Below are 24,235 nucleotides of genomic sequence, written 5' to 3'. Positions count from 1 at the left end.
AGAGTACTTATACCAATTCATCATCCCCCTTTTAAAACTTGAAACAAGTAGAATTAGGCATTTAGAACTTTCTAAACACTATCCATTTCCTAGTACTGGGCACAATGAAAGCCCTAATGGCAATGCAAACTTCTCTAAATTTTTAACAAAAGTGGTTATTCATGACCACATTTCTCTGGACTTCTACTAGCAAAATCTGGAGGTGTTTGTGGGGTCATCAGTAAAACCAGTGTTGCCTGGACCAACAGCACCGGAGAGGTAGAGCTACCATTGGAGGCCATTTACCCAGGGTCTCAGTTGACCCAACTGACCACAAGGAGTGATGCTGAATGATGGAATTGCTTTAGTAAATTTCCCCTATGACATAGCCATGGTTGAACCTTCTTATCAATATAAGAATAACTGTTCTCCTCATGTGTACTTCTGTCCCATACCTAGTTATATTTATTATTGAGGGAGGAGCACAGTGTGAGAACACAGCAAATGTTTTCACCTTTACAGGAAGAACAGAGACACCTTTGGGACAGATGATACTCTCCGGTTAATTAAGCAGGATGTTGCAGAGTTTCATTCAGGCAGTTGTCTTCTTGTCTCTTCTGACTAAGCATTCTCAAACACCTCCCTTTTCAATACTCCCACTCATCAGGGAGGAGCTTCATGATGATTACTGTTTCTCGAGATGTGAAATCAAGAAAAAAAACGTAGCGGGCTGAGACACCACCGCATCACAGCTTTTCTCTAGGGTTCCCTATAGTTCACACCCATTTTCAATCTTGCAACTCTGTTATCATTCAGAGTGAACTAACAAATCTTTGGTCTTCCCTGGTGAAGTTAAAATCAGCCCATTTCTATGTGAAGGACAGAACACATTAACAATACCTGGGGCTGGAATGCAGATATGTCCCTCAAAGAAAAGAAAACAACCTGAGCGATAGACCAGAATGTTCCAGAAAACCCCACACCCCAAGCCCTGCCTGCCTATAAAACAACTCTTTTTTTTTTATTTTTTAGGGGAGAGCGTGAACGCAGGCCCCCACTACCACAAATTATGCAGTCGAGTGTCCTGCATTTGAGGAAATCACAGGGGTCAGCACACCTGCAGTGCAATGGATGAGCCTTGCCCTGGGAAAACCACCTTCCTGATCATGGTGTCTCCCCTGCCAGGTAAGTATTAAAAAACAACTCTTAACCTGGTGCTCCAGGAGGCACAGATTGATGGACAGGATCAAGCTTGCCTTTCTTGGGTGAGAGTACTCAGTAAATATTCTCATTTTCCCTTCTTTCCTGTCTATGAATTGTCTTACTTAAGGTAGACTGCCCTTGTAGGAGCACAGAAAAAAGATATGCTAGCATACAAAGTAAGCCACAGGGTCAAGAAAAATGAGCTAGAGAATAAGCAATTCCCAGAGATCAATACCCCTCAAACTTTATTTGACAAACATAAAGTACTTAACAGATAGAACCTGCAAGATAAACACATGAATCAAAGATAACAGTCAGTAATCTCTATGATTCTCTTTTCTTTACTTCTGTATAATACATAATTCTAAAATGACTCGATTCAGCAGATTCTTATGCAGAGTACATGAATATATTCAGCTAATTCAAAGAAAGAAAATATGCTCAGAGACAGACAAGAATGCGTGTATTCTAAAGAGGTGATAGACACATTGACCTTTCACTGACGTGCTAATGTTATTTAGCAATTTACTCATTTTAACTTGTTTCCTCTCATTTTTAAATGTTGCAGGCAGGTCTAGGAAATAGCAAACATTAGCATACAAAGTAAGCCATGGGATCAAGAAAGGGTCCACAGAATACACAATTGATCCAGCTGAAGTTGCTTTTGTTTTTTTTCACACACATCATTAAAAAAACAAACAAAAACAAAAAAAACTCAATGCTATTGAGTTGACACCAACTCACAGGGACCCTATAGGAAGGACAGTGCAGTCCTGCCCCTCTGGGTTTCTGACACTGTAACTCTTTACGGAAGTAAAAAGCCCTGTCTTTCTCGCACATAGCATCTGGTGGTTTCAAACTGCCGACCATACAGTTAGCAGTCTAATGCTTATCCACTATGCTACCATGGATCCTCCTCATATTTTCTTTATCAAGTTTATTTATCTTTCATTTAATATTTAACCTTTGATGAAATTGGAAAGATAATCTTCTATCTTTCTTTTATTAATTATACACCACATTTGTCTGTCAGTTTGTCCTTCTGTGGTGGCTTGTGTGTTGCTGTGAAGCTGAAAGTTATGTCACTGGCATTTCAAGTATAGGGGGGGGATCACTCGCGGTGACTAGGACATAAAGCCTCCGATGAGGAGGGAATAGACTGTTCACTTCAGAAGAATTAGCCACTGAAAACATTATGAACAGCAGTGGGGAATTGTCTGATATCATGCTTGACGTTGAGAAGCCCCTTCGGTTAAAAAGCACTCCAAATATGACTGAGGAAGAGTTGTCTTAAATTAAGGTTGAACATAATGACATGGAAATGTTCAATCATCATGTGCTGATTGGGCATGACTCAAAATAAGAACAGCAGAAAAGTGGGTGGTATGAGACAGCAGTTGGTGTAAGACATATAAAAAAGAAAAGAAAAGAATAATTTATAAATTATCAAGGGGGCATGGGGAAGGGAGGGGAAAAATGAGGAGCTGATGCCAGGGGCTCAAGTAGAAAGAAAATGTTTTGAAAAAGATGACGACCACATATGTACAAATGTGTTTGACAAAATTGATATATGTATGGATTGTGAAAAAAGCTGTAAGAGCCGCCAATAAAATAAAATTTTCAAAAAGAAAAGGAACAAGGGCAAATATGTTTAAATATTCAGAACCTGGAATGTACAAAGTATGAATTTAGGAGAATTGGAACTCATCAAAAATTAAATTGAACGCATAAAGGTCACTATCTGAGGCATTAGTGAGCTGAAATGGATTGGTATTGGCCATTCTGGATCTGAAAATGATGCTGGTAATGACGAGTCCAAGAAGAATGGTGTTGCGTTCATCATCAAAAAGGTAGTTCAAACTCTACTTAAAGTGCAATGCTGTCTGTCATAGAATAATATCTACAAGGAAATCCATTCACTACAATGTTATTCATATTTACACACTCACCACTGAAGATAGCGATGAAGAAATTGAAGAATTCTACTGCCCTCTTCAGTCTGACATTGACCAACATGCAATCAACTTAAAGTTGGTAATTATCAGTGATTGAAATGTGAAAGGTTATAACAAAGAATAAGAAAAAACTAATTGGAAATATGACCTTAATGATAAAAACCAAGCTGGAGATTGCATGATTTCCCAAATCAATTTCTTCATTGTGATCAAGGGGGTAGAAATGTAACATCATTTTAGATCTAATTTGCTAACAATTCAAAATTAAACAGCCTGAAAGTAAAAATTCAATTTAAACTTAATTAGTAGGGATGTCTTAACTTAAAAAAAAAAGAGGCAAGCAAGCTCATTAAATAAACAAAGGAACCTGAGACCTCAAGGGATGGCAGTCTGATAATCCATGGAGAAATGTAGAGACTTATTTGTGGTCTGCAACCTGCTGGCGACATAAATAAAGTTATCAATTGTTTCCTGTTCCTATGAAACCTGATTTTTTGTCACTTAGTTTGAATGATCTCACCTGTTTGATTTTTACTGACCTGTGAAGCAGCTTGAAAGTAGCAAATCTGACTCTTTTTGACTTCCACGTGTAGGGATAAAGAATTTCTTAAATCAGCCTGGTCTCTTTTTGAAAGAAACAGTGATAGGCCCTTGATTTCTGGCAACAATTATGAATATCTTTTTCCAACAACATAAGTGGCAACTATACACATAGGCTTTTCTAAATAGAATATAAAGAAGTCAAATGGACTACCTTTGGGAGAAGAGATTATGGAGAAGCTCAATATCTGCAGCCAAAGTGGGGGCAAGGGCAGATTTTGGAACAGACAATCAAGTACCCATTTGCCAGTTCAAGTTGAAGTTCAAGGAAATTAAAACAAATACTTGAGAGTAGAAGTATAACCTTGAATATATCCCACCTAAGTTTCAAAAACATGTCAAGAATATATTTGACTTATTGAACTCTAATGACAGAAGACTAACTGCGGAATGATCAAAGACATCATACATGAAGAAAACAAAAGATCATTAAAAACAAAGAAAAGAACAAAGTGGATGTCAAAAGAGACTATGAAACTTGCTCTGAATTGTCAGGCAATTAAGGCAAAAGGAAGAAGTGATGTTATAAAAGACCTTAGCAGAAACTCTCAAAGGGCAACTCAACACAAAAAGTATCATAGCGGAATGTGCAAAAATATGAAGTTAGAATATGAAAAAAGGAAGAGCATTCTCAGCATATTTCAAAGCAAAAGGAATGATGAAAAAATTCAAGTTTCAAATTGTATTATTAGAAGATTCTATGCACAAAATATTGAATGATGCAGGATGCATATGCAAGTAAAATTTTGCTAAAGATTATTCAACAGAGGTTGTAATAGTATATCAACAGGGACCTGCCAGAAATTCAAATTGAATTCAGAAGAGGATATAGACCAAGGATGCCATGGCTAATATCAGATGGATATTAGCTGATAGTTGATAATACAAGACAAATGTTTACTTGTGTTTCATTGAATATGCAAGCGCATTCAACTGTGTGGTTCATACCAAACTATGGACAGCATTGAGAAGAATCAGAATTCCAGGACTGATGAACCTATCGAGGCTATAAGTAGAATAAAGGTTCCTGGGGGTAAGGGGTCGGGTAAAGGGGTGCTGACATCAAGGAGTTCAAGAAGGAAGAGAATTGTACAATTGTACACTTGTGGTAGAAATTGTACAATACTAGTTGCTGTGATTGACCTGTGGAGTATGATAGCTGTTTCAGCTCCCAATAAAATGGTTTTGAAAAAACAATAAAGAACACTCACTGCATTGTGGTCATCTGAACCTGTACCTGGATCAAGAGGCAATTATTTGAACAGAATAAAGGAATAATGCCTGGTTTAAAATCAAGAAAGATGTGCTTCAGGTTTGTATCCTTCTACAAAGTTCCACAGTGTGTATGCTGAGCAAATCATCAGAGAAACTTGAGTACATGAACAAGAATCAGGTATCAGGATAGGAAGAAGGCTTATTAACAAGGCGTGGTATGCAAATGCCACAAGCTTGCTTGGTGAAAGTGAGGAGGATGTGAAGCACTTGCTGATGAAGATAAAGGACTTCAGCCTGCAATATGGTGTATCCTCAGTATAAAGAAAGCCCAAACCCTCATAACTGGACGTAATTGGCAACATCATGCTAAAGGAAGAAAAGATTGAAGTTGGCAAGGACTTCATCTTTCTTTGATCCATAATCAATGCTCATGGAAGCTACAGTCAATAGATCAAGAGCACATTACCTTGGGTAAATCCGATGCACAAACCTTTAAAGTGTTGAAGAGCAAGGGTGTCACTTTGAGGACTAAGCTGTCCTTGACCCAAGTGATGCTATTTTCCATGGGCTTGTGTGTATGTGGAAATTGGATAGCGACTAAGGAGACCACAAAAGAGCTGATGCACTTGAATAGTGGTGCTGCTGTAGAATCGTGAGGACACCATGGATTTCAAAAAGAACAAACATATCTGATTTTGGAGAAGTACAGCTGGAATACTCCAGAAGAGAGGATGGTGACACTTTCTCTCTTGTTCTTTCAATGTGGTATCAGGGAAGATCAATTTCTGGAAAAGAACATCATGCTGGGTAAAACAGAAGAGCAGCAAAATTAAAAAACAAAACAAAAACCCTTCAACAGCATTAATTTACACAGCGGCAGCAACAATAGGGCTCAAACCCGTCAATCCTTAGACTAGCACAGCGCTACCATTCCTTTGTACACATGATCCTTATGAGTTGGGACCAATGCAAAGGCACCCAACAACAACATGAATGTAGTGTAGGAATGACCTAAAATTTAAAGTAGTCTTATATTGTATACATACTCAATGATAGAATTTACTTTGGTTTGACTTAAGAAATTTAGACGTCATTTAGAAACTGGCATATATGTGACTACAGTGGAGAAAATATATCTCTTCATGGTTTCGGAATTCCTATCACTCAAATTTCTTATCTTTCTCAAAGTGAAACTATCCCCTGACAGAGAAATATAACTTTGATGATAAAATGAAGATATGATCTCAAACTAAATCCAAAGCCTATGCCCACTAAAGTAGTTAACACTGAACTCTATATTCCAGAGCACAAAGGAGTCAATGAAGAAAGCAATTATCAAAAAATGTTTTCGCAATGGAATAAACTGTTTGAGTGATTTGCATACTTAAAAACAATTTAAAACCCATTCCACTGGCCTATCTAGAGTGTAGCCAATCAAGTTTCAAGTGTAAAATATTTAATCTCTTAAAAATGTAAGCAAACGTTTTTTTTTGTTGAATGAAAAAAAGCATTATAAAGCCTTTAGATGCAATCAACTGAAACTATAATCCCATTATATTTGATTTCTTATTTCTAGTATTTGATTATGTTTCATAGAGTAAACATTAAATATGTAGAGGTGGAAATAAAATACTATGTACCATTCTGGGAAATGTGAATAATACAAATGTTTACCATTTTGATTTAATGTTTTGTACATTTCTTCCTTATTAATGGTTGTTCTTTAAAAACAAAAGTTTGGGTTCCAGTATAAATGTTATTATTTGGAAGAAGTTGGTCACTGCACCAAAAAGAATTAGTGTGCACACCATCATTTCAGGAGCTAGCATATGAGCCAGAACCGATGGTACTGAAGGAAAAAGTTCAAGCTGCACTAAAAGCATTAGCCAAAAACAAGTCTGCAGGAATCTAAAGAATAACATTGGAAGCACTGAAGGACTTACTTGTTGTGATAGGCAGGTGTATTGTGCCAACATGGCCAATGAACACATGAGAGATTAATTGAAGGGCAGAGAGGTAAATGGCTCGGTGAGCCTCACCTTTCTTGTCTCTTTCTCTTTGCTGATCGGATGAGTGTGCGGCTGCCTTAGCTTGTTCTCTGCCTCAATTTACAAGCTACACTACCTGTGGGACACCTAACCTGAGGACCATGTCACTGTAGTTTGAGGTTCCTTCACGACCTCATTTGCCACGCTACTGGAGTATACATCTCTTGACCTGGGGACTGTCGGACCCTGTCATCTGGCTGACTGTTGGTGACCTGCCTTGCTGTGTGCTGCCTGTGCCTGGATAGCCTGAATTGCTCTACAGAGGACTACCCAGTGACCGTCAAGACTTGAAGGACAGCCAATGTACTAGCTGTATCACGGCAGTAAGCTGCAATGAGCCATTTGTACTGCTTTATAGATTCAGTAACTGCTTATTTCTTATGTTATCTATCTAAATATATATAAAATCATGAGTGTCCTGGTTTTGTTTCTCTAGAGAACCCTGCCTAACATATTTATCTATTCCAGAAAATTTGGAAGAAAGCTATTTGGCCAACTGGCTGGAAGAGATTCATATCTGTGATCATTCCAAGGAAAGCTGACTCAACAGAATTCTTAGATTACAGACCAGTATCGTTGATATCACATGCAAGTAAAATTTTGCTGAAGATCATCCAAAAATAGTTGCAGCAGCACATTGATAGGGAGCTGTCAGAGGTTCAGGCTGGATTTGGAAGAGGACATGGAACAAGGCATATCATAGGTGATGTCAAATGAATTTTGGCTGACAGCAGAGACTACCAGAAAGATGTTCACTTGTATTGTATTGACTATGCAAAGGCATTCGACTGTGTGAATCACAACAAACTATGGATAACCTTGGGGGGGGAAATGGGAATTCTAGAACACCTAATTGTACTCCTCTGGAACATGTACATGGATTAAAATCCAGTTGTGTGACCAGAACAAAGGAATATTGCTGTTTTAAAATCAGGAAAAGAGTAAGTCTGGGTCATTTCCTTTTACCACATTTATTCAGTCTGTATGCTGAACAAATAATTAGAGAAACTAGATTATAGGAAAGGAGAATACAGTATCAGGATCGGAGAAAGGTTTATTCCCACCCTCCAATATGCAGATAACACAACCTTGCTTGCTGAAAGGGAGGTAGACTTGAAACACTTACTGATGAAGATCAAGGATTGCAGCCTTAAATATAGATCACAACCCAATGTACACTCCAAAATCCTCACAACTTGACAAATAGATAATATCAGGATAAATGGAGAAACTATTCAGGTTGCTAAATATTTTGTTGTGCTTGAATTCACAATGACTACTCATGGAAGCAGCAATCAAGATATCAAAATATGTGTTGCCGTAGATAAATCTGTTTTGCATGAACTCTTTAAAGTATTGGAAAGCAAAGATGTTCATTTGAGGACTAAGGGGCTCCTAACCCAAGCCATGGTATTTTCCATTGCCTAATATGCATGTGAAAGTTGAACATCAGTAAAGAAGATCAAAATATTGATGTGTTTGGATTATAGTGCAGGCAAAGAATATTGAAAGTATTATTGACTGCTAAAAGGACAAAGTAATCTGTTTTGGAAGATGTAATACCAGAGTGCTCCTTAGAGGCAAAGATCTCCTCTTCCAACCTTTGAATATGTTGTCAGGAGAGGCCAGATCCCGGAGAAGGACAATATGCTTGGTAAAAGTAGACACACTACAAAAAAAAAGGAAAGCCCTCCGGAAGATGTATTGTCGTAGTGCCTGCCCCAAACAGAACAAGCCAGCACATAATTGTGAGGGTGGTGCAGGGCGGAGCAGTGTTTTGTTCTGTTGTGCATAGAGTCTCCATGGACAAAAAATGACTAGATGCCACTTTAAAATAACATCGTTTCTCCACCTACCCTCCATTTATGAAGATCAAGCCTTTGGAATCCCAAAATGCAGTCTCCATATCTGTCTGAGCTCACCTCTCTGTGGCTCAGTGCTGTAACAATTTTGCCACCCAGACACTTTACAATGACTATGGGACCCAGAGATCCAATCCTAGGTGAACACTCAGGAAAGGTGAAGATAGCATTATGAAGGTAAATCTTCACACTCATGTTCACGTCAGCCTTTTCAAAATAATCAAAAAGTTCAAACAGCCCAGATATCCAATCAAAACAGTGGTGGAACCATTAAAACCAAGTTAATATGATAATTATGCACTAAACACACATTTTGTTTATAAAGCTATTTTTTCTAGATAATTACAGCATCTTTATCACACCTTAAAGTACTAGCAGGAGTTTTACAATATTATGTATCTCAATTCCATCGAGTCAATTCCAACAAAAAGCACAGAGTAGACTTGAACTTGGACATAAAATTTTATGAGACCAAACAGCCTCATCTTTCTCCTAAATTCACAGTAACCTATCTTAAGTGGCTTTATTCAAACTCCTTCAAGTTTTTTCCTGAAACTGTTAGTAATTTTGGAAATGAGTGACGATAGAAGATAGAGGATTCAATCAATTTTTACACATCTCATTAGCTGTGTTATATTTCTGGTTTCTTTTAATCTAGAAAAATCCCCATGCAGTATTTTGTTTGTTTTTCATGGCATTGAATATATCAAAATGCTGAAGTCAATTCTCAAAAAGATTATATCACATTTTAGATTTTCCTGGTGCTTTATTTAAAGTCATATTAAACCACTTTTTTTTTTCTTTTTTAACATTTTATTAGGGGCTCACACAACTGTTATCCCAATCCATACACACATCAATTGTGTAAAGTGCATTTGTACATCGTTTCTCAAAACATCTCTCTCCATTTAAACCCCTGACAATAGGTCCTCATTTTTCCCCTCCCTCTCCGCTCCCCCCTCCCGCATGAGCCCTTAATAGTTTATAAATGGGTATTTTGTCATATCTTGCCCTAAGAAAGTGTTGTGTAGCATTTACACATGTAAAAAAGCATACCATGTTTATTTTACTCATTTTTGTTGTGTTAATTTTGGCCTTCATGTTAAAGTAATCATTTTTAAATCTATTCTTAAAAAGTATTAATAAATGATAAATTATATGGGGTAATTATTTAAAACTTTGTAAATGTACTCTCTATGGAAATTTATTATATTTATTTAATGATAGTATCTAATTTAATATATCTGCTTCCATTTACTACTCCTCCAGAAATAGATGCAGGAATAATTTAATATTGGGATTATAAATGTTTATTTTTCGAATTTCTTAGTTACCAAGTACTTATATAATACAAATTCTGCAATTGGTTGGCTTAATTTTTTATTTCATTTTCTGCTCAAAGTTAAGGAACCTAAAAGGACATAATTCTAGGAAAAGATTCATTCATTTTTTTAACTTTACTTTCTAGTTGATTATGCTTCAGTTCTTTGGCTTATGAACTCATGCGCTTCACTAGTCAGAAAGCATCTGCTTCTCATGACTGGTCTATTCTCTTTATGTCTCAGAAGTGATTAGATTTAAGACTTCATTCTACATCCCTGTTATCTCATTAATGTAACAAATTCAAAATCTGCTTCAAAACAGAATCACATTCACAGGCCTTAGGGCCTGGAATTCAACATGTATTTCTATGACACTCCCTTTAATCCATAACAGCATGGCCTCCATATTTATTAAGTAGCATGCTTCCATAATAAGAGACTCTCTTTCGCTCTGTATTTCTTATATATTAAGACTAATCTTCATGTCCTTTAATCTGATACAGTTATTAATGATTCTGAGACAAAGTAAGCATAAATTATCCTTTGGACTTTTCCATGTGTTTGCTTGATGGCACCAATTGTCTTGAGTACTTCCTTCCTTTCTAAGAAATGACATGCACAACTTCTTTTTTTTAAATCATTTTATTGGGGGCTCATACAACTCTTATAACAATCCATACATCCATCCATTGGGTCAGGCACATTTGTGCATTTGTTTCCCTCATCATTCTCAAAACAATTGCTTTCTACTTGAGCCCTTGGTATCAGTTCCTCATTTTTCCCTTCCCTCCCTGTTACCCCTCCCTCATGAGGGGTAATTTATAAATTATTATTATTTTGTCATGTCTTACACTGTCTAACATCTCTTTTCACCCACTTTTCTTCTGTCCATCCCCCAGGTAGGGGCTTATATGGAAATCTTTGTGATTGGTTCCCACTTTCTACCCCCCCTCCCCCCACCCTCCTTGATATCGCCACACTCACCACGGTCCTGAGGGGTTCATCTGTCCTGGATTCCCTGTATTTCCAGTTCCTATTTGTACCAGTGTACATCCTCTGGTCTAGCAAGATTGGTAAGTTAGAATTGGGATTGTGATAATGGGGCGAGGGGGCATTAATGAACTGGAGGAAAGTTGTATGCTCATCATTGCTACACTGCATCCTGACTAGCTCATCTCCCTGGTACCCTACCGTGAGGGGATGTCCAGTTGCCTACAGATGGACTTTGGGTCCTCATTCATTCACAATGATATGTTTTTTGTTCTTTGACGTCTGATACCTTATCCCTTCAACACCTCGTGATCACACAGGCTGGTGTGCTTCTTCCATGTGGCCTTTGTTGCTTCTGAGCTAGATGGCGGCTTGTTTACCTTCAAGCCTTTAGGACCCCAGATGCTATATCTTTTGATAGTCAGACACCATCAGCTTTCTTCACCACATTTGCTTATGCACCCGTTTTGTCTTCAGCAATTGTGTTGGGAAGGTGAGCATCATGGAATGTCAGTTTAATAGAACAAAGTGTCCTTGCATTGAGGGAGTGCTTGAGTGGAGGCCCAATGGCCGTCTGCTACCTTAATACTAAACCTATAAATATCTGCACATACATCTATTTCCCCATCATCATATATAAGTATATTTTTACATATATAAGTTCCTGTATTTGACCTCTATAAATGCCCTTTGCCTCCTAGTTCTTTCCTCTGTTTCCTTTTACTTTACTCTTGTCCCACTGTTATGCTCTGCCTTCATTTGTCTGAGTAATCCTCTCGGTTACATTGCCCTAGATCAAGTCCTACCAGGGCTTGTTTTCTGCTCCAGAATGTTTATCCCACCTATCTTATTTTGATAGACCTACAGAGATAATTATATGCACTAAAACAGACAGAGCAAAACAAAACAACAAAAGAAAACAAAGCAACAACAAACCAATGACAAAAAAAAAAAAGCCTGTAAGTAGTTCAAGGTCTGTTTGTTGAGCTATAGGAGTATTTTCTGCTGGAGTCTGATGGAGTGCCATGCCCTGGCCCCAAAGTCTAATTTTGGTACTCCCTCGGGACTTCCTTGCTCTGCTCCCCTTGCTGTTCTGTTGCATGCCCTTAGTGTTTTGCCTTGGTGTGGTGGAGTTAGATCAGGTGCTGTTCCCACACTGTCTTCAGTGTTTTCCCCCATAGGGCCATGGGTCAGTGACGGATGTCATGCACAATTTCTAAAAATAAACAAACAAAAATGCCACAGGTTCCTTTCAGTGAAGAATAAAGCCAAGAATGGTGTTTGGGTATTCTAATTATTGAAAGTATATAAAGAACTTTTGCTTGAAAGGGGGTAATCCTCTTGAATTTTTTTAAATATATATTTTTCTGTTTTTCAGTATGTGAAATCCAGGATTGATGGTCTTCTAGGGACAGCAAGTAGGACCATGCCTCCAGGGGTGGGGGTTGTACAATGGGGGAGAGTGGGTAAGAGGTAGCTGATGTCAAGGAGTTCAATAAGGAAGAGACTGTTTGGAAATTGATTGTGGTAACGATTGTACAATAATGCTTGATGTGATTGAACTATGGAACAGAATGATAAATGCATTTGCGCTCAATAAAATGGTTTTTGGGAAAAATCTAGCAAAGCCAGCCTCTCTAAAGTTCAGTATGAAATCATGGGACTGCTCCCAATAAAGAAGCCATACTTTAATAACTGATGGGGAGGAGGATGGAATCTCTACATACTTTAAAATGAAGATTTACATTTTCAAATACCAAATTAGTAAAAGGAGAAATCTCAGTTGACTTTAAACAAATATTTTGTGTTCAATGATAATAAAAACTATGGCATAAGCTTTGTAAGGTGTTACAGAGCTTGCTAAAAATTAATTTATCTAAGAATGGAAAACAGGGTGAAATAAGAAAATACAATTTTCATCTCAAAGAGTTATGAAAATAATAGTTAATTAAAACTTTAATTAGATGTAAAAGACAAAGGAACACAGAAAGTAATTAAGAAATAGATTACAAAATGTAAATGAAATGAAAAAGAAAGCTAAAATTTATTTATAAATGAATAACTCTGATATAGTCCATGAGCATTGATAGAAAGAGAAGGCAAAACCAATGTATATTAGAATTGCAACAAGAGAACCTATTATATTTGGTATACATCTTGAAGTGAAAATTAGAAGGTATTATGTATACATTAATAGTAGTTGTTTGAGTTAAATTTAATTAAATATCCATGAAATGACATGTTCGAGAGTAAAAAGAATGAAATTCTCTAAGCAAACAAAAGAAGACAGAGAAAGCCTGAACCATGTTAAATTTATCAAAGCAATTGAAACTGTCATTAAAAACTTTTAGATTATGTGCAATATATACTTTAAAATAACAACAAAAATAGAGGGCAAGAGAGAGAGAGAGTAGCTAAGGATGCTGCTGATATCCAGCTAATGCATCATGGGATCTGATTTCTTACTTTGGAGGCTTAGGGTTATAGTTTTACAGGACATTCCAGTTAACTGGCTGACTAGCAAGTGTCATGCTTCTTCTGATTCCTAGTTAATTGTAAAATTTCTAGGGTTTAGAAACATGCAATGCCCATTCAAGATACAGCAGTTGGTCTCTTTTCTCCCAGATGAGAGAAAGGAGTGTCTAGAGAAAATGAAGGCATGTCTTCTCGATTCCATTAATAACTACCCCTTTTTGCCATGATCCCAGAAGTGGATGATAGCATTCTATAAAAGAATTTGATAAAAAGGGAGAAAGCTGTGGAGCTAATTTTCAAGTTCTTATGGATTCCAGAAATTCTGTAGCCATTGATGGTGAATGAGTGAAACAAATTATTGTCCTGAGATAGTCCTTAAATCAGAAATCTCCCATGAAGACCATTTAAACCAATGGTGCTGTTCTTGGGGGCTATTGAGTTGCTCCTAGCACATAGCCACCTTACGCACAACAGAAAGAAACATTTTCTGGTCCTGTGCCATCCTCACAACTGTTCTTATGTTTGAGCCCATTGTCTCAGCTGCTCTGTCAATTCCTCTTGTCAATCCATCTTTTCTCTGTCCTTGTACTTTACCAATCATGATGTCCTTCTTCAAAGACTGGTCTCTCAACATGTCCAAAGTATGTGCGATGGAGTCTTACCATCATTACCTCTAAGGAGCATTCTGGCTATACTCCTTCCAATATAGATTTATTTGTTCTTTCAGTAGTTCCTAGTATTTTCAATATTTTTTTTTGCCACCACCAGAATTCAGATGTATCAATTCTTCTTCTGTCTTCCTTGTTCAATGTTCAACTTTCACAAGTATGGAATGTTTAAAGATTTAAAGCTTTGCAGACAGACATTGGGCTTCCACTCCACTACATCCTCAATGCAAGAACACTTTGTTCTAATAACTCAGCAATCCATGATGCTCACCTTTCCCTGAAGTGATCCCTGAAGACAAAATGGGTGCATAAGCAAATGTGGTGAAGAAAGCTGATGGTGTCTGGCTGTCAAAAGATACAGTGTCTGGAGTCTTAAAATCTTGAAGAAAAACAAGCAGCCATCTAGCTGAGAAGCAACCAAGCCCACATGGAAGAAGCACACAGGCCTTTATGGTCACAAAGTGTCAAAGTGATCACAGGTATCAGGCATAAAAGACACAAAACAAAAAATCAAATCGAAGTGAATGAGGGGGAGGGCAGTGGAGACCCAAATATCATCTGTAGACAATTGAGCATTCCTTTACAGAAGGGTCACAAGGAAGAGTTAAGCCAGTCAGAGTGCAGTATAGTACCTACAAAACAGACAATGTTCCTCTAGTTCTTTAATGTTCCTGCCACCCCCACTATCATGACCCCAATTCTCTTACAAATCTGGCTAGACCAGAGGATGTACACTGGTACAGATAAGAGTTCACAGCATAGGGTATCCAAGACAGATAAACCCCTCGGGACCAATAATGAGAGTAGCAATACAGTACCAGGAAGGTAAGGGGAAGGTTGGGCAGAAAGGTGGAATCGATCACAATGATCAACATATAACTCCCTCCCTGGGGGACAGACAACAGAAAAGTAAGTGAAGGGAGACTCCGGTTGGTATAAACATGGAAAAAGCAATAATTTATAAATGATCCCTGGATCATGAGGGAGGGAGGGCGGGAGAGGGAGGAAATGAGCTGATAGCAAGGGCTCAAGTGGAAAGAAAATGTTTTGAAAATGATGATGGCCACATATGTACAAATGTGCTTGACACAATGGATATATGTATGGATTGTGATAAGAGCTGTAAGAGCCCCCAGTAAAATGGGGGGAAAAATAAAGCTTTGAAAACCCATTGAATATCAAGTTACACTGTGTATAGAGTTACTTCAGCATTAACTCTGTGGCTTTGTGTGTGTGTGTGTGTGTGTGTGTGTGTGTGCGTGTGCGCGCGCGGTCTGTAGGGGGCATGGGGTGGTGTCTAGTGATGCTGTCAGGGACTGCTAACTGCAAGTTTGGTGGTTCAAACCCACCAGCTTCTCCAAGGGAGGAAGCTGGTGCTAACTGCTCCCTTCAAGATGCACAGCCTCAGGCATCTAGACAGGGTCGCTCTAAGGGGGAATCAAGTCGACAGCAGTAGACTCCGTTTTGGGTGCAGAAAGGACTAAGGGACCCTGGTGGTATCCTGCTTATGGCTTCTCAATGAACCAAACGGTCAGGGGCCCAAATCCATCCTGTGAAAGAAAGATGTGACCACAGGGGACACAAACAAAAACCTCCATTCACACTTTATAGCACCCACAAAATTCCTTCCCAGATGCGTTACTGGCCTAAATATTAAATTTAGAAAATTACAAGTAGTCCTCAGTTTATGATGTTTTTAAGTTATGAAAACCACACGTATGTATGATTGTTTTTAGTAACATTTTCACACTGTTTCAGCACATAATTTGCTGCTGATATTATTTGCAGATATTCACTAATGGGCAAAAAATTTACCAAATTTATAAAGACACTTACAATAAAGGCAATCATCATGGAACTAAAAAAAATTTTTTTTGAAAAGAGGCATTTTACTTATATCCTGATTTATGAAAGAGGTGTTAGAGAAAAACACCTGTACTAAAGTTAAACACTATTATTCAAATGATATCATTTAGAGAGTGAAATATAAAGCTACAAACTGTTGAAACATATTTGTTTGCATTTATTTTGAAAATAAATTATCTACAATAAATATTCCTGTCAAAAGAATAGTACAAGTATGTAAAATGCATGAATGATGGCTATAATAATACTCATTATCCTACTGCAATGGAATCATTTTGGACTCAAAGTCACCTTTTATAGGGTTTCCAAGGCGGTATCTTGGGAATCCTAGTCGTTTTCGTGGTTAGTGTTGGGCTGTGACCCACCTGGTTGGCAGTTCGAACCTACCAGCAGCTCCTCAGGAGAAAGACTGGGCTTTCAACTCAGGGAACAGTAACAGTCTTGGAAATCTACAGAGGGTCACTATAAATTGGCATGGACTCAATGGAAGTTTTTTTTTAGGCAGTATCTCTATGGAAGCAGTCTTCATCTCTCTCCCCTGACACTGTGAGTGGGTTTGAACGGTCCAGTGCGATATGCCATCAGCACTCCATTGCTTACCCCCAGCCTCAAGAAGGCTCCGTTAATAAAGACTGTGGGATAAAAATTGAAGATCATGTAATGTGTGACCAGACCCACTGAACCAAAGAGGAAATCCAAACAGCATGTAAAGCCTCCTGACCTCCTTAGGAGCAAGAAAGGAAAACCAGGAGGAAACAATATCAGTAAGCCGAGAGCACGGTGAAAATGGCAGGGGAGTGAGCAGAGACCTCGAGACACGTACGTTGTTAAAACTCCTTTGGAAATATCCCTCGGGGCTACATCTAAGCACGATTACAGCCATGGTTCAATAAGGATTTTTATTTTGCTCTGCTTTGTCTGTAAAGAGGGAAAGCAGTGCTCTTTTGTTTATGGTATCTCCTAACGGTGTCAGAGATCCCAAATGTGCAGAGACCTTGAACTTCTGGCCTGCATGGACTGATTCTCTCTTCTAGTGCACCAGCCCTGCGGCCTTCATTTCTGGCTCGGGGCCGTGCCTTCCATGGCTCGTCTGCACATGCCCAGGTCCTCTGTGGGCTCTCAGCTCTGAGGGGCAGCAAGTGCATATGATCAGAAAGACACCACACCAACAGAGTGGCAACAACCAGAGCCAGCCAAGTTCCTGGCACCTGCAACTTACTCCCTCTCTGGTCTCTTGAAGTCCCCTCATTCCTTCGGTCCCTCCCACCACATCTGGAAGTGTACAAAATCCTGACCCTGGTCCTAGGAGAGTGACCACTTGGCCCAGCCAACATTTGACAAGACTGACCACCCAAATCTCGTGAGCATAGCTCCCTGAATTTGTCCAGTGGGCTCCCCCTTTCTTCTAAATGTTATTTATTTTGTTGTTGCGAATATACAAAGCAAAGCACGACACCAATCCACCAGTTTCTAGAGTGACAGTTCAGTGACATTGATTAGCTTCTTCAAGCTGTGCAATCAACCTCACCCTCCTTTTCTGATCATTGATACACTCCCTAAGGATTCTAGGCAAGCTTCGCAGTTACAGCAGTCAATTTGATCCCATGTAGTCAGTTCTGAAAAGAACATAATGCTCAAGGCAATTTTTTTTCTCCTGCTTATGCTAAACTATTGTTCGGTTTTAAAATGCCTATAGGAGAAGATTTTAATTTAAAGTTTAAAAAAGATCTTAGGGTAATCATTCCAGGAGTTCTTTCACCCTACATGCTCCTTCAAAGTTTAGAATCAATGGTCATTGGAATTCTGTTCTACATTTCTCCCCCTTTTGATCAGACTTTTTCTATCTATCAAGTTTTAATATAATAGCCTTTATGGGGATTTTAATTATTATTGTACAGGGGCCACGTATATGATATGAAGTCCACATGACACCCAAGTCACATAACATTCTGTTTCACATAATGTATCCTGATGTTAAGAAATGCATACATGTGTTTGACAGTATCTTTTATGACCCAGCAATTCCACTATACCTATATCCAAGCTCCAATATGGGAAGAATATATTCATCAAAAATATGCATAGGAATGGAAGCACTTTTCATGTGGGTAGGTGCCAGTGTGTTGGTCTCAGCTCATTACAACTCCATGTACAGCAGAATGAAATCCTGCTCAGGCTTGTGCCGCCATCACAAGTGTTGCTCTACCTGAGCCCATGGTTGGGGCCTCATTTCAATCCATCTCACTGAGGATCTTTGTTTGCTGTCGATCCTCATTTTCACTTTATCCTTCTTCAGCGATTCATCCCTCTTACTAGAATGAGAAATGTAGAATGGCAGCTCGAGCAGACAAATTATTATCATGAAATGGGTACAGACCCAGAGTTAGAACACAAAAAGTAAAACACACTCAGCACATCTTAGGCTGAAGTAATTCAAGAAAAATAATCAAGCTTCAAGTTGCAATAGGGAAAGCTTGTATGGACAAAATATTGAATGGTACAGGAAGCTTCATTTGAAAATAGAATACCCAGAGACACCGTACAAAAAAGAACTAGGCAGCATTTCTAATTGCCAAACATGTGGCTAACAACCCAAATGGAAGAAACGTGTTGAGATTTATTGACACAGTGGCTATAAGAATAGGCTTAAACATAAGAACAATTGTAAAGATGGTACAAGACCGAGTAATGTTTTATTCCTTTGTTATGAAGGTTGCTATAAAGAGTAACCAATTCAATGACAGCTAACAACAACATCTTCAAGGACTATTATCTCCAAACAACTTTATCTTCAAAAGTATTGGGGTTGGGACTTCGACTTATCTCTTTTTGGACATAATTCAGTCTATAACACTGCCTGGGTCATAAGCCAAAAGGCTACAGAGAGAGCTAAGCAGAATCATTCATGTGTAAGAAATCTATATATTTTTAAGAGGTAATTGGAAAAGCAAACTGATACATATCATAATAATTCAGTCAATATATAAAAGGATATAAACAATTCACAGATTAAAGAATATCTCCAAGCAGGTGATAATAACTAAAATACCTTTTGCAGAATTATACTCATTTAGCAGAAAAATACATCATGGTCAAGACAGGAGAGATTGTGGTAACCAGAATATATACAAACAAATGTAAATTAATAAATAGGAAACTATTAGAAGCTCACAGAAAAAGTCTGAAGGGGTATTGAAGAAAAGGCATGGGGGGAGGGGTAGCACATCTAATCTCCTCTGGTTACACAAATGAGAAGGAGACTCCAACTCCACCTTTGTGTAAGGATGATTCCTGTGAGGCAGAGGTCAGACATGGCTCCACCCTCCAAGTTTCTTCACTTTATTCTGATACCAATTTTCCCTCCCACTGTACACTACTTCTCTGCCAGGTTCCCGTAATCAGTTGCAATGGTCACATAGAACTCATGGGCAATAGTCACAATTTGGGGTGCTTATTAGTGAAGTGAACAGGTTACTTGAAGCCAGGACCAGGAAATGTTACGGATGCAGTCCTTCGGACCCCAGCACAGCCTTTTCTCAGACAAGCACGCAGGCATCTCTCTCTCTGGTCCTTGGCCTTTCTCTCATGCTTTCTCTTGGCTTCTGCCTGTGTGGGCAAGTGTTGCATAGCTTATTTCGTGCTGACAAAAGCCCAGTGATCATCCACTCTGGCCAAAGTCACTCAACTATGCTTATTCAAGGGGCTGATAAACCAGCTGCTCTGTCTCAGGGTCTCTACTGGCACCTTCGCTCCCTCCCCATTGTCTGTTTTGGGACCCTGAACAAATATGGCTTCTCCTTTGGTGATTTTCTCTCTCCAGAGGAATGGAAAAACTGACCAATTCCTGTCACTGTGTCCCCTACATTTTATGTGCACTCTCACACCCATTGCACCCAGTCATTTGGTGGGGTTTACAGAGACTGTATTTAGAAGAGCCATATCAAATAAATTTACTTCACCACAGACATTGTGTGCATCTGAGGCCAGGGGTTTCAGAAACTACAGTTGCTCTGAAGAACAGTTCATGCAAACTGCTAACCCAAAGGTCAGTGGCAGTGGAGGAAAGGCAGGACCACCTCCATAAAGATCACAGACAAGAAAACCCCAGAGGACACTTATACTCTGTAATGCGTGAGCTCATCGAGATCTAGCTGACCAAAACGACTGATGGCACTCAGGAAATGTGTCTGTTCTGGACGGGCAAGCGACGCCTCCGGCTGAGAAAACCCAAGCTTGCCTTAGAAACCACTCCCTGGGAAACATCCCTCACGCGTGGCAGAATTAGATGTTGAACCAAACATCTTTCAAGGAGCCAATGTAACAAAATAATGTAGCTGCCAGGTTTGTGCTTATGTGGACTAATTAAGATTAATTAGTAGGCACAGAATCCTTGCACACGAGATCTGTCTCAGAAGGAAGTAGCTATCTAGGTTCTCAATGCGTGAGAACAGACATGATGGCAGTGCGTTGGGGTTTAGGAACAAAAGGTGGCACAGCATCATTTAACCATATGATAGGTGTCAGGACCTGTGTTTAACCTCAGTGATCTGAGTGGATTATCTCGGTTTTTACAGCAGCCATCCAAGTTTTTGGTAGTATTATGCACTTTTTACAGGTGAGAAAATGGATAATATAAGTTATGATATCAAGGTTACATGGGACATATGTGCAAGCTCCATGATTTAGAATATGGCCTATCTTCTTTTTTTTGGCCTATCTTCTTTAAAATGTCATTTATTTTACTTTGGTTTTGAGCATATTTATTTAATTTATTATACCAAACAGCACTTTCATGATCAAGTAAAGTGTCTTCAATAGTGTGGGCTTTCCCTCACATTTACATGCTTAGTGGCAGGCTACCTTCCTAGTGGATCTTATGTTAAGCTAATTTTAAAACTGAAAACTCTTGAACACACATCAGCTATTAGCAAAACAAAAAGCCAAGCAAATAGCGGGTGGTAAGCGTGAGCCATTATGTGTTAAATCTTCTCTCTAAGCATGGCGAGGTAGGCTGTACAAATGATGCGACAGCTATTTTCTTCTTGACTAATACTGCTCCTGACCATGGAATTGTCTAACCTGAGTGAAAAACTATTGAATGATCTCCCCCAGCCCAATTTAATTAGCCTTCTCCTTGTTTTTCTCACAATTAATTACATACATAGCCATACTTTGACCACTAACTCTTTTTCAGCTTTGTACAGGTCAAAAGAAAAAGAAAGAAAATTCAACAAAAACTCCAGTCAATTTATTAATTCTGGAATGCCATGCGACAAGTCAAGTTCAGCACCGGCTAATTGGTCCAGGCAACAGTTGTACATTTCCTACTTGAGGACAATTGGTTAGGCAGAGAATGTTCATATTTCAGCAGTATTATAACCAATGTATAATATATATTCACCTCATAGGAACACACAAAGATTCATTATTAAGCAGATCCTGAAAGGTTCACTGAATATTTCACTTAGAAATGTGTGTCTGGTGCCTGAAAGCAATTACCAACTTGTCTTCTGTGAACTAGATGCACTTAAAATGATTTAACTGTAGATATCTTTAACGAAATAAAATCCATTTCAGCCATTCGCTCATTAGGGAAATATAAAATGTTCTTTACCAGCTTCACTAGCCTTTGATGGTGGATCCACTTCTACAGCACAGTCAATTTTGCTCTAGTTATGACCACAAGACACACAGTAAATTGGTGCTTTGCACGCAGACATCTCCTTGATATGCTAGAACAGCACAACCCATTGTGGCCATTGTTCATTACATCTACCATACAGAAACAAATTGGGCAACAGTTGAATAACAGTTACCAATGCTTCTTGTTTCAGAATTGTACGAGAACTTTGAAATGTTTTATGGGTATTGGTCTTCACAACATACCAAGAAGAAAGGTATTATTACGGAAAATATTAAATAATTTATTCTAAATGACATAGCAAACATGATTGCAGGGCAATGAAACTTTTAAATGTGTCTCTTATCACTGTAGTCTCTGTAACTCCCATCGAAAGAACCTTTCTTGATGGTTCTGGATAGGAGAAAGTGGGGAAGACACAGTGAGTATTGTGTTGTGAGCCAAGGTGTACAGGGTTAATTGGGAGAGCCATCCTGCTGGGTATAAAATGAGCTATCTCAGATGCAGGAAAGGACAGTTCATAACCAGTAAGAGAGGTGCCCTGAGGGGGTTGTCTATTGGATTCTGAGATCGGTGCCCCTTGAACCTCTTTGATTCAGAGGACAGCTTCGACACCAGAGGAGTGGCAGAGAAGCACCAACAGATGATCCGAGAGCCAGAGCAGTGGATTTCCCATGCCACAGAACAAATAAAGCTGAGTACATTAGGGCAGGAGACTGGCTTGTAGAATGGGGTGCCTCTGGGCACTTAATTGGGTGAATAGGATTTGCTGACTCACAGAACTAGAGCTGAATGCCTTCAGGTTGAGACTAACAACAGAGTAGCACATCTTTGGGAAATTTGTTGGCAACCATAAAAGAATGCTGTAACATTGCCTGAGCAGAGGAGAGACCAGGCTAAGGCTGAAGGCCAGAGAGAGACCTGTCTGTGGGCAAAGCAGAGAAGGGACTGTCTGGACTGAGCTGTGTCCTAAGCATTTGTAACCTGTTAACTTCCCTAATATATCCCTGGTCAATCATAAGCACTATTTTTGAGTTCTGTGTGTCCATTTCAATGAACAATTGAACCCAATTGAAAAGTTATGGGACAAACTCAAGTGTACAAGTGGTTTTCTCATTTCAAAAAAGGTGAAATGTCAATTGATGACAAACCTCATTCTGAACAGATAAAAAGGTTGCCTCAGAGTGCATTTGGAATTCATTCCACCAGGTCAGACTGTTAATCAAGCTTTCTATTGAGGGCTTCTGAAAAGATTGTATAACAATGTGTAACAAAGTACACCTGATTTGTGGCAGATGGGGGACTGGTTTTCTCACCACAACAATGCACCTTCTCACACAGCCATCTCAGTGCACCAGTTTTTGACACACACAAAAAGCATCTCTCTCTTGCCCCATGCACCTGACTGACCTGACCTTTTCATTTCTGCACATGCAGAGGGACATGAAAATACATCAATTTGACAACGTAGAAGAGGTGAAGAAAGATCGAGGGAGATACTTGTCAGCTATCCAAACAGATGAGTTTGAAAGAATTGCAGATATGACAAATGCATTGTGTAATGGAGAGTACTTTGAGGATTATGTGGTTGTTTTGTATAAAAAATTTAAATACATAGCTTTCAAAAAAATCCAATGGGGAGGTACACCCTCATATTTGCATTTTAATTCTTTCAGCACATTTGCCCAATGCAAATGTTTGATTTCCTAAATTGATCAAACATTTGCTTCAGCACATTTGCCCAATGCAATGTTTGATTTCCTAAATTAATCCCATGCAATTGAATGTGATTCTATGTAAGATTAAATTCTTGACAATTCCACTCTTTCATTAGCTTTTTTGATATTTTTTATTGGCTCAGGATTTTATTTTTGCTATATGACTCTTCATAAAAAATGCTTTAAGTTCTCTTTCCTTTCACAAAGCAAGGTTGTGTTGTTTGCATATTACAGGTTGTTAATGAATTTTCTTCAAAATTCTGGGCTATTATTCTTCTTCATATAGACCAATTTCTGGGATTTCTGATTCAATCAGCATATAGATTGAATCAATGTGGTGAAAGGCTACAATCCTAATGCATACCTTTCCTGAATAGATACCACATAAAATCCCTTTGTTCTGTTCAAGCAACCACCTCTTGATCTGTGTACAATTAAGTACTCTAGATTTTTTAATCTTAGTCATATTACTTATCATTTGTCATGATTCATACAGTTGATTGTCTTTGCATACTCAGTGAAACCCAGGTAAACATCTTACAGTCTTTGCTCTCATCCAAGCCCCATCCGAGATCAGTGACGATATCCCTCATTCCATATTCTCTTCTGAAGACAGGATTCTGACAGTCTTCTCTCAGTGTCCTGCTGCAACAATTTTTCAATTATCTTCAGGTACATTTGACTGTGTATTAA

The 24,235-nt window shown here is 38.7% G+C and overlaps 1 non-coding gene across 1 annotated transcript; it reads right to left on the bottom strand.

Annotated features, from left to right (window-relative positions):
• Nucleotides 1-1,008: 1,008 nt before the first annotated feature.
• On the bottom strand, nt 1,009-1,172 carry LOC115872896. The gene has a single exon (XR_004048098.1). It is a non-coding gene; the product is annotated as a U1 spliceosomal RNA (small nuclear RNA).
• Nucleotides 1,173-24,235: the final 23,063 nt, after the last annotated feature.

The sequence above is a fragment of the Echinops telfairi genome, unplaced genomic scaffold (genome assembly GCF_000313985.2).
Source record: "Echinops telfairi isolate 266 unplaced genomic scaffold, ASM31398v2 ScPeMD7_4;HRSCAF=17, whole genome shotgun sequence".
Lineage (NCBI taxonomy): Eukaryota > Metazoa > Chordata > Mammalia > Afrosoricida > Tenrecidae > Echinops > Echinops telfairi.
This window is presented reverse-complemented; position numbering and strand designations above follow the sequence as displayed.